Source organism: Vulpes vulpes, chromosome 13 (genome assembly GCF_048418805.1).
Source record: "Vulpes vulpes isolate BD-2025 chromosome 13, VulVul3, whole genome shotgun sequence".
In the NCBI taxonomy this organism is placed as follows: domain Eukaryota; kingdom Metazoa; phylum Chordata; class Mammalia; order Carnivora; family Canidae; genus Vulpes; species Vulpes vulpes.
Window position 1 is genome coordinate 102,799,001 of NC_132792.1, and position 16,122 is coordinate 102,815,122.

Sequence of the window (16,122 nt, forward strand, 5' to 3'; positions counted from 1 at the left end):
ATTCAAATGTAGACAAATGGATCAGTGGATCAGAATACAAATTTCAAAAGCAGACTTCAAAAATCTTTGCCAGATATTCATACCTAAATGTCCAAGAGAAAAAAAATTAAAATATAACATAGGAGAATATGCCCAAGACTAGGATATGCAGATTTCCTAAACATAACGCAAGACATATAATGAAAGAGATGGCTAAATTGATTTAAATTAAATTTTCTATTCAACAAATATGCTATTAAAAGAGTGAAAATACAAGTCACAGAATAGGAGATGATATTCGCATTTTTTGTGACCAAAAAAATCCTTGCATCCAGAGATTATTTGGCACTTCTACAAATCAGTAAGAAAGACAGACAATGCAAATTTTAAATAGGCAAATGATTTGCACTGGTACTTCACAAAAGAGGACATCCAAATGCCTCATAAGCAAATAAGAGGGTGTCCACATCATTTGTCGGACACCATAATGGCTAAAGTTATGCCATTGCCAGTTCATGGGTGTTCACAACAATGTGGAGTAACTAGAACTCTGATATTCTGCTATGGAGGTTTACGTTGATTCAGCCCCATTGGCTTTCATTGCTCTTTACATTTAGAATTCTGGAAACTAAATAAATCTACTACTGTCCCACTTATCTGGACCAGAACCCTCTTAGAAACACCATACCTCATTTACCTAATAAAGCCAAACATATTTTTACAGACCCAGCAATTCCATTCAAATACATATTTAATACATAGGCATATGTGCTCCAAAAGATTTGTGCAAGAAAGTTCATAGGAGTTTATTGATAATAGCTCTAAACTGGAAAAACTGAAAATGACTTTTGACAGTAGAATGGATAAATTAGGGTATATTCACATGATAGAATACTATACGAAAGGAATGAACTAATACTACATGTACAAAGACATACTAGATGATTCCATGTTTATGAAATAAAACTAGGCAAAATTAACTACAATGACATGCCAGAAAAGTGGTACACATTGGTAAAGAAATATTGACTAGAGAGGGGCACGAGGCTTCTGGGTGTTGGTAATGTTCTTGATCTTGATGTAGGGCCTGGCTGCATAGATGTATTCATTTATAAGAGTTCAGTGATCTGTAAACTTAAAATTATATGTTTTCCTTGATATTTTATAATTTTAATTTTTTAAACTTACCCTCCAAAACACACATCAAGGTGACGGTTTTTTTCCAAGGTTTTCCCTACAAGCTTTATAGTTTTTAGCTTTTATGTTTAGATGTATGATCCATTTAAAATTAATTTTGTAAATGATTTGAGACTGAGTTAACATTAATTTTTTTCATAGGGATATCAACTTATTACAGCATCATTTGTTTAAAGTATTTCCCTTTCCTATTGTATTCCTTTGGCACCTTCGTAGAAAATCAATTCACCATATATCTGACATTCTAATTGTTTTTTGTTGTTGTTGTTGTTTTCTTTCTTTCTTTCTTTTTTTTTTTTTTTTTGACATTCTAATTCTGGATTATTTATTCTACTCCATTGATCTATGTCTATCCTTATACCAGTACCGCGCCATCTTGATTACTGTAACTTTACAGTAAGTCTTGAAATCAGTTGCTTAAGTCTTCCAATTTTGTCCTTTTTGTTTTAAAATTACTTAGTTTCATAGCCCCTGTCAATAAATGTTCCTCGAATGAACATTTACAAAATTTTACTTTGGCAGTTCTGAGTCACATTTTAGAATCAACTCATCAATTTCTGAAAAAAAAAAAATAACTCCACCAGAATGATGATTGGGATCATATTGCATCTATAAGTCAATTTGGGGGAACTAAGAACTTAGCAATATTGAGTGTTCTAATCCATGAACATAGTGTATTTCATCATTTATTTAGGTCTTTAATTTCTCTCAGCAATGTTCTGTACTTTCCAGTGAGGAAGTCTTGCACATCTTTTGTTAAATTTATTCCTAGGTGATTAAAGTTTTGTAGTAATATTGTGAATTAAATCTTTTCAATTTCCAGTTTTTTGGTACTAACATATAAAAATATAACTGACTTCTGTATATTGACCTTTTACCTTATAACCTTGCTAAACTTTATTTCTAGCAGGCGTTCTTTAGCACTTTCTAAGTAAACAATCATATCATTGGCAAACAAAAATAGCATTATTCATCCCTGATTTTCATACTTTATTTTTCTTTCTGTATTGCAATGACTAAGACTTCCATTGCAAGGTTGAATAGAAGGGGGTAGCACCTGGGGGGCTCAGTGGTTGAGCATCTACCTTTGGCTCAGGTTGTGATCCCAGGGCCCTGGGATGGAGTCCCACATCAGGCTCCCTGCAGAGAGCCTGCTTCTCCTTCTGCGTGTGTCTCTGCCTCTCTCTGTGTGTTTCTCATGAATAAATAAATAAAATCTTTTAAAAAACAAAACAAGGTTGAAGAGAAGTAATGAAGAGGAGTATCCTTTATTTGGTCCTGAACTTTAGAAGGAAAATATTCAATATTTCACCGTTAATTATGTTCGTGATTCAGATGTTAATTGAATCATGAATGAACATTGAACTCGGTCTAACACTTTTTCTGCATCTACTGAAATGATATTATTTTTATTCTCTATTCAGTTAATATGGTGAATTATACTGATTTTCAAATGTTACACCAATTTTGTGTTCCAGGATAAAACTCTACTCGATCATGATGTATTATCCTTTTCATATGTAATTGCCTTTTCTTGACTAATTTTTAAGAATTTTTGAGTGTGTTCATGAAGGATGTTAGTCTTTAATTTTATTTATTTTTTATATTTGGTTTGTGGTTATTCTGGCTACATAAAACAAATTGGCAATTTTTCTTTCCTCCTCTATTTCTAAAAGAGTTTGTAGGGCAGCCCCGGTGGCGCAGCGGTTTAGCGCTGCCTGCAGCCCGGGGCGTGATCCTGGGGACCCAGAATCGAGTCCCACGTCAGGCTCCCTGCATGGTGCCTGCTTCTCTTTCTGCCTGTGTCTCTGCCTCTTTCTCTCTAGCTGTGTCTCTATGAATAAATAAATAAGGTATTTAAAAAAAAAAAAGTTTTAAAAAAATAAAAATAAAAGAGTTTGTATAAGATTGGTGTTATTTTTTTCTTGAATGTTTGAATATTCATCATTGAAACTGGGGCTTTCTTCACGGAAATAATTTTTTAAATATTTTATTTATTTATTCATGAGAGACACAGAGAGAGAGGCAGAGACATGGGGAGAGGGAGAAGCAGGCTCCCCACAGGAGCCTAACATGGGGCTTTATCCCAGAACTCCAGGATCATGACCTGAACCAAACACACACACTCAACCACTGAGCCACCCCTTATGGAGAGCTTTTTGATGAAAAAGTCAATTTCTTTTAAAAAAAAAAGAATTTATTTATTTATTCATGAGAGACACAGAGAGAGGCAGAGACACAGGCGGAGGGAGAAGCAGGATCCATGTAGGAGCCTGATGCGGGACTCAATCCGGGGAACCGGGATCACACCTCAACCACTGAGCTACCCAGGCGTCCTGAAAAAGTCAATTTCTTTAATAGATATAGTAGTTCTCCCTTATCAGTGGTCTTGCTCTCCATAGTTTCAGTTACCTGCAGTCCATTGCAGTCTGGAAGCAGATGAGCCTCCCTCGGTCATTAATGTTAAGTCACAATGCTTACATCATTCATCTCACTCCATCTCATCACATAGGCATTTTATCATCTTACATCATCATAAGAAGGGTGAATACAATATGATATTTTTAGAAGGAGAAACCACATTCACATGACTTTTATTACAGTATTCATATAATTCTATTTTATTAGCTATTATTAATATCTTACTATGACTAATTTGTGAATTAAACTTTATCATAGGTGTGTATATATAGGAAAAAACATAGGATATATAGAGTTTGGTACTATCTTCAGTTTCAGGCATCCACTGAGTGTTTTGGAACATATCTCCTACCAATAAGAGGGAGGCTATTCAAATAGTATTTCATCTTTGTCAATTTTGGTAAGTTATATTTTCCTGGGAACTTTTCCATTTTATATAGTGTATCAAATTTATTGGTAAAATGTTTTAATAATATCTTTTTATTGTTACTTTAGAGTCTATGGACTCTATGGTAATAATTTCTGTATCATTCTTATTATTGGTGGTATATGTTATTTCTTTTTTCTCTTGGTTACTTTTTTATTTTTTATTACTTTTTTAAAGCTTGACTAATTATGCTAATATTTTTAGCATTACTAGTGAATAATGTAAAACCAGCTGTCACATTTATTAACTTTCTCTGTTGTGTGAGGTCTCCTATTACATTGATTTCTGCTCTTTGCTGTCTTTCCTGCCTTCTACACGTTTAGGGTTTGCTTTGGTCTTCTGTTTTTAAGTTTATTAAGATGGAATCTTAGATCATTGATCTTAGACCTTTCTTCTGTTTATTTACTTTTTTTAAGCAAACTCTAAACCCAACGTGAGCCTTGAACTTACCACCTGGAGATCAAGAGTCACATGCTCTACCGACTGAGCCAACGAGGTACCCAGACCTTTCTTCTTTTAATATAGGAATTTAAAGCTATTGAGGCGCCTGAGTGGCTCAGTTGTTAGGACATCTGACTCTTGATTTCAAATGGAGTCATGATCTCAAGGTTGTGAGATTAAGCCACATATCCAGCTTGGCATCAGGGCTCCATACTCAGTGGTAAGTCTGCTAGAGATTCTCTCTTTTCCTCTCTGCACCTCCCCTGTTTGTGTGCTCGCACTCTCTCTCTTTCTCAAAAAGTAAATAAACCTTATAAAAAATAAAGAACTTAAAGCTGTAAATGTTTTGATGAGCACTGCTTTAGTTGTATCCTCCCCAGAATTAATTTCTTATATTTTCATTGTTATTCAGTTTGAAATATTTTCCAATTTCTCCTGTCATCTCTTATTTGATCTATGGATTACTTAGAAGTTTGTTGCTTAACTTCTAAATATTTGAGGTTTTCCAAATATTATGGATTGAATGTTTGTGCTCTCCCAAAATTTATACATTGAAGCCTTGACCCCCAGTATAGCTTTCTTTGAAGATGGGACTCTAAGAAAGCAATTAAGGTTAAATAAGGTTTTAAAAAAAAGTTAAATTAGGTCATAAGGGTGGGGCACTGATCCAATAGGATTAGTGTGTCCTTTTAAGAAGAGACATCAGAAAGCCCTCTCACCTGTCCCTCTCTCCTCACGCACCCTTGTGAGAACATAGCAAGAAGTTGGCGATGCACAAGCCAAGAATAGAGGACTCAACAGAAACCAAATTTGCTGGCACCTTAATCTTTAAGCCACCTACTCTATGGTAGTTTGTTGTAGCAGCCTGAGCAACCTAATACACCAAGATTTCTTGTTTGTGATTTCTAATTTAATACTGCTGTAGTCAGCATATCCTAGGGGATTGTTGTTTTTTTTCATTAGATATTTTTCAATGAGTCAATATTCATGACTAAACATGAATTTGAAAAGAAGTTTGCAAATTTCAAAGGTTCAATGGAAGAGAAGAACTCTACAGTTGTTAGGTGGAAAGTTCTGTCAATATCAGTTAATGTAGTTGATAGTTTAGTTCACATAAGCCATGGTGACAAATATTTTAAGAGATTTCTCATATTCTTAGATAGTGGCAACTTATAATTGATTTTGCTCTAGCTTTTTTGTTTCTACGTGTTATAACTCAGCTACTTTTATCTTGATAGGTAATTCTAGGGTTCACATTTTGGACTAAATCCAAGTCATGCATCTTGGAAAATTGGTTGCTCATGTCTAAGACCTATTCTCCTCTGAGACAGATATTTAGAAATCAATGTGCTAGCCCTGCTTTCTGCTGATGGGCAATAGTGACACTGCACTATCAAGTTTTTGCTGATAGCAGCTTAAAGCAAACATCTTAATTATAGCCATACATTTTAAACATAAAATTTAAATAGAAATTATTCATAATAGTGAAATGACAGGATCTACGGTCCTTATTTTGGGGTAAAACACTTTCATAGCACTTCCTATTATCTATTTTAAGGGTCAACACTGATTGTCCCTGAGTAGAAAATTGAGGCAGTTGTTTGGAAAATTCAGTTCTTTCTTCATCCAACTTTCTTGCTGATCCTCCAGTTTCCAAAATGAAGCAAACAAAACAAAACAAAACAGAAAAACAACCAAATTAGTCATAGTTATTTGGACAGTTCAGACCAAAGGGGTCATTTGGTTTGAATTATACGGTTTGCTTTCCCCAGTTAATCCTTCTACCTTGCCTATGTATAGATAATTGTCTTAAGGTTGCTAGCATGGAAAAATAAATAAGTGTATTTTCCAGAAGGTAAGATGACTCAACTCACTCATTTAAACTCACCTTGAAATAACTCATCTTGCATTTAATGCTATGTATAGGGGCACCTGGGTGGCTCAGTTGGTTAAGTCCAACTCTTGATTTTGGCTTAGGTCGTGATCTCAGGGTCGTGAGATTGAGCCTCGCATCAGGCATGGAGCCTGCTTAAGATTTTCTCTCTCTCTTTGCCCCTCTACCCCATGCTTGCACTATCAATCTCTCTCTCAAAAAAAAAAAAAAATAGTAATTTTAAAAATAATAAATAAAAGCTGTGTATGTAAAAACACCAAAGGGTACAAGTGCTAATGATATCTGTGATCCAAAGTTGGCTCTGGGGACTCCTGGGTGGCTCAGTGGTTGAGCATCTGCCTTTGGCTCAGAGCGTGATCCCAGTCCAGAGATCAAGTCCCACATCAGCTCCCCACAGGGAGTCTGCTTCTCCCTCTGCCTGTGTCTCTGCCTCTCTCTGTGTGTCTCTCATGAATAAATAAATAAAACTTAAAAAAAATAAAGTTGGCTCTGAATATTTTTTTATTTTTGCTTGCATGTTTAAGTAATGCTCTAAAGGTTATAAGAAGAACGAATCCCTGATATAGTCTTTGTCTTTCACATTTTAGCCAAGTCCCTTAATCTACATATACCTAAATTCTCTCATTTTTTATTTTATTTTATTTTTTAAAAAGATTTTATTTATTTATTCATGAGTGACACACAGATAGAGAGAGGGAGAGACAAAGGCAGAGGGAGAAGCAGGCTCCATGCAGGAAGTCCTATGTGGGACTTGATCCCAGGACTCCAGGATCATGCCCTGGGCCAAAGGCAGATGCTCAACTGCTGAGCCACCCAGGTGTCCCATAAATTCTCTCATTTTTTAAAATGGAATTCTTGCATTTTAAATATCTAAGCAATATTATGTTTACTTGTGTTCACGGATTTGAAATTCTGAAACAGTAAGATGCATAATTTCTTCAAATGTCTAAGATCCTTTTTTTAACAATATTTTAATTTTTAGAGCTACCCTATGACCCAGCAATTGCACTACTAAGCATTTATCCAAAGGATACAAACATAGTGATTTAAAGGGGCACATGAACCCCAATGTTTGTAGCAGCAATGTCCACAACAGTCAAAATATGGAAAGAGGCCAGATGCCTATCCACAGATGAATGGGTAAAGAAGATGTGATATATACATATATAATGGAATATTACTCAGCCATCAGAAAGAATGAAATCTTGCCATTTGCAATGATGGGGATGGAACTACAGGGTATTATGCTAAGCGAAATAAGTCAGAGAAAGACAAATACCATATCATTTCACTCACAGGTGGAATTTAAGAAACAAAACATGGGTGCCCGGGTGGCTCAGCAGTTGAGCGCCGCTTTCAGCCCAGGGCGTGATCCTGGAGACCTGGGATCGAGTCCCATGTTGGGCTCCTGAATGGAGCCTGCTTCTCCCTCTGCCTGTGTCTCTGCCTCTCTCTCTCTGTGTGTGTGTGTGTGTGTGTGTGTGTGTGTGTGTGTGTCTCATGAATAAATAATAAAATCATAAAAAAAAGAAGAAGAAAAGAAACAAAACAGATTAACATAGGGGAAGGGAAGGAAAAATAAGATGAAAACAGGGAATCAAACTATAAGAGACTCTTAACTACAGTAAACAAACTGAGGGTTACTGGAGGAGTGATGGGTGGGGCATAGGGTAACTGGGTGATGGGCATTAAGCAGGGCACTTGATGTAAAGAACACTGGATGTTATATACAACTGACAAATCACTAAATTCTACCTCTGAAATAAATAATACACTTAATTAAATTAAATTTATATTTTTTAAAAAGTTTTTTTTTTTTTTTTTAATAATCTCTATATCCAACATGGGGCTCAAACTTACAACCCTGAGAATGAGTCATATGCTCTACTGAGTGAGCCTGTAGGGCATTCCCAAAGGTCCCAAGGTATAAAATTCTTACCCAATACATCAAAATATGTAAGATTAAGGAAACTTACACTTCACAACTGAGGAAACCAAGTCACAGAGAAACTGACTCATCCAAGGAATCCAACGTAGCAAATGGCAGAGTTAGAATCTAAACTCTGACAGACTCTGACTCCACACTCTTATCTATTATGTGCTATATCCCTTCTGCTGCCCTGACTCCTTATAATGTCATAAGTTGTATTTTAAGTTTCTCCTCAGTAAATACTCAATACTTGGATCTGAATATCACTCACTTTTGAGTGAGAGAGTCCAAGTGGGGGGGAAGGACCATGACAGAGGGAGAGAGAGAATCTGAAGCAGGCTCCACACTCAGCACAGACCCCCACACAGGGTTGATCTCACCACCCTGAGATCATGACTTGATCTGAAATCAAGAGTCAGATGCTTAACCATCTGAGCCCCTCAGATGCCTCTAGAATTCTTTATAATATATTTGAAAAATAATAGAGTTGGCACATTTTCTAAGTAAAGCTATAAGGTATGAAGAATAATACTCAGCATTTCTCCTTTAGTCTGAGGAATTCCTGGCACAAACCTTAAAACCATATGAACAAAAGGTATATTAGAATAAATGAGAAAAAACTTGTAAAACTTGGACCAGCTGTTATGCTTTTAAAGTAACTGAGTTAATGTCCTGGCCCAATTTCCTTCCAGACAATGTTTTGCACAACAAAACTAGCTCTAGTCTTCCGAAATACCCAATGGACCAGAATATGAAGTTGGGGACATAATTTTTGTACTAGTTACTACAAAAAATAAAATGCAGAGGATATTACTGATACCCACTAAATTCACTGGCCTTACTAAGACATTTGATACCCTGCATTAATCAGGTTTGGGATTCCAAAATTTTTTTAAATTTTTAAAGTTTCTACTGTGTTATGTCTGGTCCCATTAAATGACAAAGAACTTTGAAAAATAGTATTTTAAATACTATTCAAAATACTACATTATTCAAAATAGTATTTCAAAGGTAATATTCAGAAATACAGTAGTATTTTTAACCATCAGAATCTCCAGGCTTTTTTATTTTATTTTATTTTATTTTATTTTATTTTACTTTATTTTATTCATGAGAGACACACAGAGAGAGGCAGAGACATAGGCAGAGAGAGAAGAATCTCCAGGCTTCTACATTCTTCAATACCAATGGCTTGAAATCTGGGAGTATACAATTCTCCTTTCATCTATCTAAGTGCCTTCTGCAAAGGAAAGGACTCTTACTCTTTCCAGTCTCCTTGCATTGATCTGTGCTTAATCTCTGTACTCTGCTGAATACTGAAACCCCTGCTTGCAAACGCCCTGCCAGTTCTTCCTGTCTCCTCTGCAGAGTTCCACCCCTCCCATCTTGGCCTCCCCCCCTCTCCCCTCAGGTCACATGCACTCATTGGCTTTGTCCTGTCACCCACTCCCCCACCCCTCGCTCAGGGCACACATCCATGAGTGACACTTTGTAGAGTCACTGTGCCCACGCACAGGATGTGATACACATGGAATGCGATTTTCATCCTACTTCTGAAAGTCAGAGAGCACTTTCCAGGGTGATTCTCCGAAAATTGGTAACAGGTTTTCCTACAGAAAATTGCAGGGCGAGTTGAACTCAATCTATTTTAAGAAAATTCCCTTAAAAGTTTCGATTCTTAAAAAGCCAAAAGACTACATTTCTGGCTCTCCAAGTTATACATATCTTGAAATTATGTCCCTGAGGTCACAATATGAGATATTTTATACCATTTCTGCTTGGAAATACACATCAGAAATATGAATGAGATCATGCACAACACTGCAGTCAGTTTAGAGCTGTGAGTAACACGGTTCCAAAAGAAGACCTAGGTTCTCTATCAACTGGTACCAGGTAAAGCTTTTCAAATGTATTGTAGAATTGTGCAATGTGTCCTAATTCCTTCATCAGATTCTGGATTTCACATGCACTGATCAAAGGGCAAGAAGGGACATAAAATCTAATAGTTGAAATGGAATTAAAAGCTACAATATTCCAGTTAGGTGATAGTTTAGCCTCTGCTTGGTTGCCTCTAATGATCGAGTACCAAAGCGAAGATCTAATTCACATCTTAGCTTGAGCTGAAATATGCCTCCTCATGACTTCTACCCCTTGTTTTCTAGAGCAATATACCAAAAATACTATCTCCTTTTACATATGCAAAGAGAGCTAGCTACTATGTGCCCTTATAATCTGCTCTTCTCTAAACTAATAATGTACATCTCTTTAACAGTTCCATTTAGGAAAAGTTTCTTTTCGATTTTCCCCTCACGTCTCTGAAAATACTCTCATTTGTCTGGGTTGCTCTAAAAATGCACTGTTGGAATTGACTAGTGCTCCAGATGTGGTCTGATCAGTACAAAGTACAACGCAATTATCATCTTCCATCATTTGGAGGGTTTACTTTATTTTTTACATATTTATTTTTAAAGTTTATTTTTCTTTAGTAATCTCTACCATCAACATGGGTTTCAAACTCACAACCCTGAGAACAAGAGTCATGTGCTCCTCTGACTGAGTCAGCCTCACATCCCTGGAGAGTATACTTTTTATTTATTTTTATTTATTTATTTTTTATATTTTTAATTTTTTTTAGAGTATACTTTTTAAATCTCATTTAACAAGTAGGAATTTTTCTAAAATTAAAATTTTACAGTGTAAAATGTAAAGTGCAGGCACTCCAAAAGTATTTCTGAATGTTGTTAAAAGAATAGAGTATATTTTGCTTATTTTGTTTTTTTGTGTGTGTGTGCGTGTGTATGTGTGTGCACGCACATATGTGTTTTAAAGAAAACCTGCAGAATATATGGTTAAAGTTTATGGGACACTTAATTTTGTGTCCACTTTCTCAGTATATTTGATATTCACTTTTAACATGGTATTACACCCTTTTTAAGGAATGGCTGCATTAGCATCGGTAACCACTTTCACTTAATTTTGAGTCAGTCTATCACTGCTCAGACGTGATTCTTGCCTGTGCAAAATTCCACTGGACAGGACTTATTCAGAGCATGAATATAATAAAAACTGAGACCAGCTGTTGTATGGTGGCAGCACTTATAGATATTATGGGCCTTCTCCAAGGGAGCAAGGGGGATATTATTGGGGAAGCTTTCCAGATAGAAAACTAGCATGATCCATTTTCTGATGTAAATATGAGTCACAGATTTATTTATTTATTTTTGAGCAGAGCAGATGTTTCAGTAAAATGAAAAGTTTTCTGTAGTAATAATAGTGCAAATATATCCTCAGGTGCAAGAAATATCCTTCTCAAAATTCACTTGGGCCAAGATTGGACAGAGTTCAGAATCACCATTTTGTCCAAGCAGGTGATTGCTGGGAAGGAGATGTAAAAATTATTTGTTCACAATCATATCTCTAGCAGCCGATATGATGCCTGGCAAAGAGCAGACTCTCAAAAAAATTGGAAACTAAAGCAAGAAAGTAGGATGGGGGGAAAGGTTGGAGAGAAGTTTCAGGATTACTGTGAAGATTAAGAACACCAGATGAAGACCCAAATACTGGTGCAAAATGGGACCTCCAAAATCAGTGTCTAGCCTCCTTATTTTGGATATCATAACTGCAGACATAGAGGAGTTAAATCACTCATCCAAGGTTACAGTGTCTCAATCTAGTTAGTTACTACATCATTCCTAGATGCTAGGACTTGGCTCTTAAGCTAGTGCTTAATACCAGCAAAGCTGCAAAAGAAATTATTAAGGAAGGCCCTGGGTTCTTTTGCATTCTGGCCCCAGACTAGTTACTTACCATGTCTGGATTCGAGGAATCTTGAGGAGAGGTCTTAGCTCCCTTTGTAATATTCAGGGCTAGACAGAAGTAGATAAAATTCAGGGACAGGACTTAGCATTCTCAAAGAAGACAACCTCCCCGCAGAAACTAGAGGCCACGACAACACAGATGAAACTGTGCTTCTCCCCCAACCAGTACTGGAGGATGTGAATGCTACCTCTGGAATACAGAGAAAAATTTCTGCAACCAATCTTTGGGAGATGTTGACAAGCTTCACTGCAAGACTTCATATACTAACGTGAGTTTTGAATCTCCAGAAAGCAAATTGGTTCTCAGACTTTTCAAATGTATTTGGCCACAAATCTCTTTTTCTTAAAATTTAATGGACTTATTGTCCGAAGGAGTACACTTGGGGAAATGGTTTTCAATTTTTTTTCCTGTGACTTCAATGAGGGATATATTTCATGTCAGAACCCAGTACACATACACTTGTGAATGCAAAACTGAAACAAATGTTTTAGAAAACAATATTTACCTCTTCTATGATTGTACGGTGCCTATTTTCTATTCTACTTTTCTTGCATTCTGATGTATCCTGGATTTTCATGATCTTGAAAATAAATGGGTGTCACAACCTACCTGTGGGTCACAACTTGCAGTCAAAAACTCCTGCCCTAACAGGTACTGGTGTGTGATTTAGTCATTTCTCCTCCCCTGTATCCTTTTCAGCTTCCTCTTACCTATAAGCTGTGAAGTACTGAATCTAACTAAGATCCACCTAGGATTGATCCAAATGGGGTTAGATAATCCTCAGCCATTTCATCATGGCTATAAGGAAGCATACTTTGAGGGAAGCATAATTCAGAAAGCCTGGAAACAGAATGATCATAGTATCCAAGAGACCTCAATGTCATCTTTTGACATATGAAGTGAAAAAAGAGGATCTTTTCAATGAATAAAAGAAGACATAGAATTTTGTATATAGTATGCTCGCATCTATACAGAAAGGGCTTTATACATACATCTATATGCCTGAAGTGCATGGAGTACGTTGGAGAACACCCCATAAAGTGGCCACAGAGGTATGTCATTGGTGGGTGTTAATGTGTGTGTATGGGGGGGGGGCTCTTTTTTCACAGTGTGTTCTTTTGTATTGTTTTAATTTTTTTTACCATAAACATGTATTACTTTTTCAAAACTAATAATATACTACTAGTTGGATAAATAAGCATATTTTATGAGAGATGAGAAAATCTGAAAGACAAAGAAACTTCCAGTGTTGCTTTTGTACAGCACTGCTAGCAATGGCATCTATGGGAAATAAAACGATAGCTCTAGGTTCAGAACTAAAAGGCATATGTGTGTGCTGTAGTGATTGACCTTATTAACAAAAACCATCTGTGCCTAGGGTATGTGTTCTCTATTCTACTTCTTCCAAAAACATATGGCATTAAAAATATATATATAGGAAGAGGGCTTTAAATATATTTCCTCAGGACAATGCAAGTTTTCTGTTTTGCCTACAACAGAGTAGAAGCACCAGTGACAGAGAAAAACCAAGAAGCTGAAGAAGAGGACTACCCTGAGAGAGCAGGCCTCTAAGAGGAGAGGGGGCTACCCATGTTTTGGGAAATGCAAGAGCGGTAACAGCAGTGGGTTTTCAAACTTTAATATCCATGCGAATCATCAGGGGAAGTCTTTAAAAAACTTTTTTTAAAAGATTTTATTTATTTATTATTAGAGAGCGAGAAAGCAGGAGCAGACAGTAGAGGGAGAAGGAGAAGCAGACTCCCCTCTGAACGGAGCTCAATCCCAGGACCTCAGGATCATGACCTGAGCTGAAGGCACATACTTAATTGACTGAGCCACCAGGCACCCCTAAAATTTTTAAATTGCTAAAAAAAAACCTGCATGCAGAGATTGATATAGTGAGTCTTAGGAGTCTTGGAATCAATTCCCGTTTCTGAAGACTCTGAGATAAGGCTCAGGAAAAGGGAAGCATGACAATCCCCTTGAGAAACACACACACACACACACACACACACACACACACACACCCAAGACAAAACAAAAACAAAAAAACAAAAAGATCATTTCTGCTATATATATTACTGACACATGGACTGCTTATAAAAGAAAAAGGTCTATTCTTCTCCTGAAGATTGTTAACCTGGGAAAGTAGATTTTCTTAATTGAGTTAATACACGTAAAGAACAATGCCTGGCACAGAATATGGGTAAGTAAAAGGTATTACTATGATTTTTTTTTAGGAAAAATAAAACAAGTTGTTATGTAGATGAATCAACTCTATAAATGATGCACAGATGGACTACAAGATCTCATATTATGAGGAGCATATTTTCATAACTTAGATTTCTAGATCTAAGAATGCTAATTTTCCAGACAATGAACCAAGCTATATGGTGTCTGAATAGCTTCTGAGGGCACCTGGGTGGCTCTGTTGGTTAAGCAGCTGCCTTGGGCTTTGGTCATGATCCCGGAATCCTGGGATGGAGCCCCACAACGGGCTCCCTGCTCAGGGGAAGTCTACTTCTCCCTCTCCTTTTGTCCCTCTCCACCGCTCCTACCCTTTCTTGTGCTTGCTATCTCTCTCTCTCTCTTTCACTATCTCTCGTAAACAAACAAACAAACAAACTTCTGATACTAATTCCATGTTGGGGCAGGGAGTGGTTCCCTACACCAACAAGCAAGTCTTGGGACACTAGCTGGATGTCAACTTGGTTCTGACCTATCTACAAGGAGATTGCATCAGACCCCACAGGTTAAAGGTTTAGTCCAACATAGACATTACGGATGAGCCCAATGGCCAGTGATGATTGATTCGACCTCCAGCTTTTCTCCCCTTCTCCAAGGTTGGGAGTGGCAACCGGCTAGCTTCCTTAGGGACTTTTCCAAGTCACTTCATTAACATAACAAAAGACACTTTAATTGCCCTCATCACTTAGAAAATCTCAAGCATTTCAGGAGCTCTGTGCAAACAAGGGAGATAAAGACCAAATATATATTTCTTATTATAAATCACAATATTAGAGTGACCAGTTTTTTAAAATTAATGATACAGTCCTATTTAAAACAGTTGTAAAGAAAATGTGCAATTAGTTTAAAACTTGCATCTAAATTGTCATCAATGGAGGTGCCTGGGTTAAGCATCTGCCTTGGGCTTAGGCTATGATCCCAGGGTCCTGGGATCCAGGGCCTCGCATCAGGCTTCTGCTCAGTGGGAAATGCGTTTGTGCCTCTCCCTCGGTCTGCCGCTCCCCTGCTTGTGTGCTCTCTCTCTCCCTGTCAAATAAATAAATAAAATCTTAAAAACAAAATAAGCACAATGGCACATTACAAGCAACAACATTATTAAAAGTACATCTTCACAAACAGGCAAATGTACCTCTATGATTCTTTTCCTTAATCTCAACAGATTGTTTTCAATTTTATTTTGTTTTCATTTGCAAAGTTGATGAATACCCAGGCACTGATCCCAGTTTGGGTTTAAACTTTGTCCTAAATGCTTGAATAATGTCCCAGATTCTGTCTCTTTTTTAAAGCAACAGCCTTTCTGCCCAGAGTCACTCCTCCAACAGATGTGAGTTTCTAAGTTGACAAAACCTGGAATAGAGCCACCAGTAGCTTCTGAATTGACAAAACCTGGAGACTCAATCAGCGATTCTAGTTTCCTTGAGAGTTTCCAAACCTGCGTTGATAATATTGAGTTTTATCAAATTCTTTCCACTCCCAAGAGAAGAGGTTCATTCAGTAAAGATGCCATAATCATATTTTAGAGGATGGGGAAAAAGTCGGCCTTCAATAGTGTTCAGAACGGTTCAAACTGGCCCAGCATCCTTTGGGAGTCCCTCCTTCCCTTGAGCCCTGCTCACAGATGACTTCAAAAAATATATAGGCATCTTCACCTTTATAGCACCCCTTTCAACAGGTTGTCTAGTTTAAACTTTGTTTAAAGCTAGTGAAAAGGAATTTACTACCTCACAGAACCTCTCTGTTTTTAGAAAACTTAGTAATTAGAAGAAC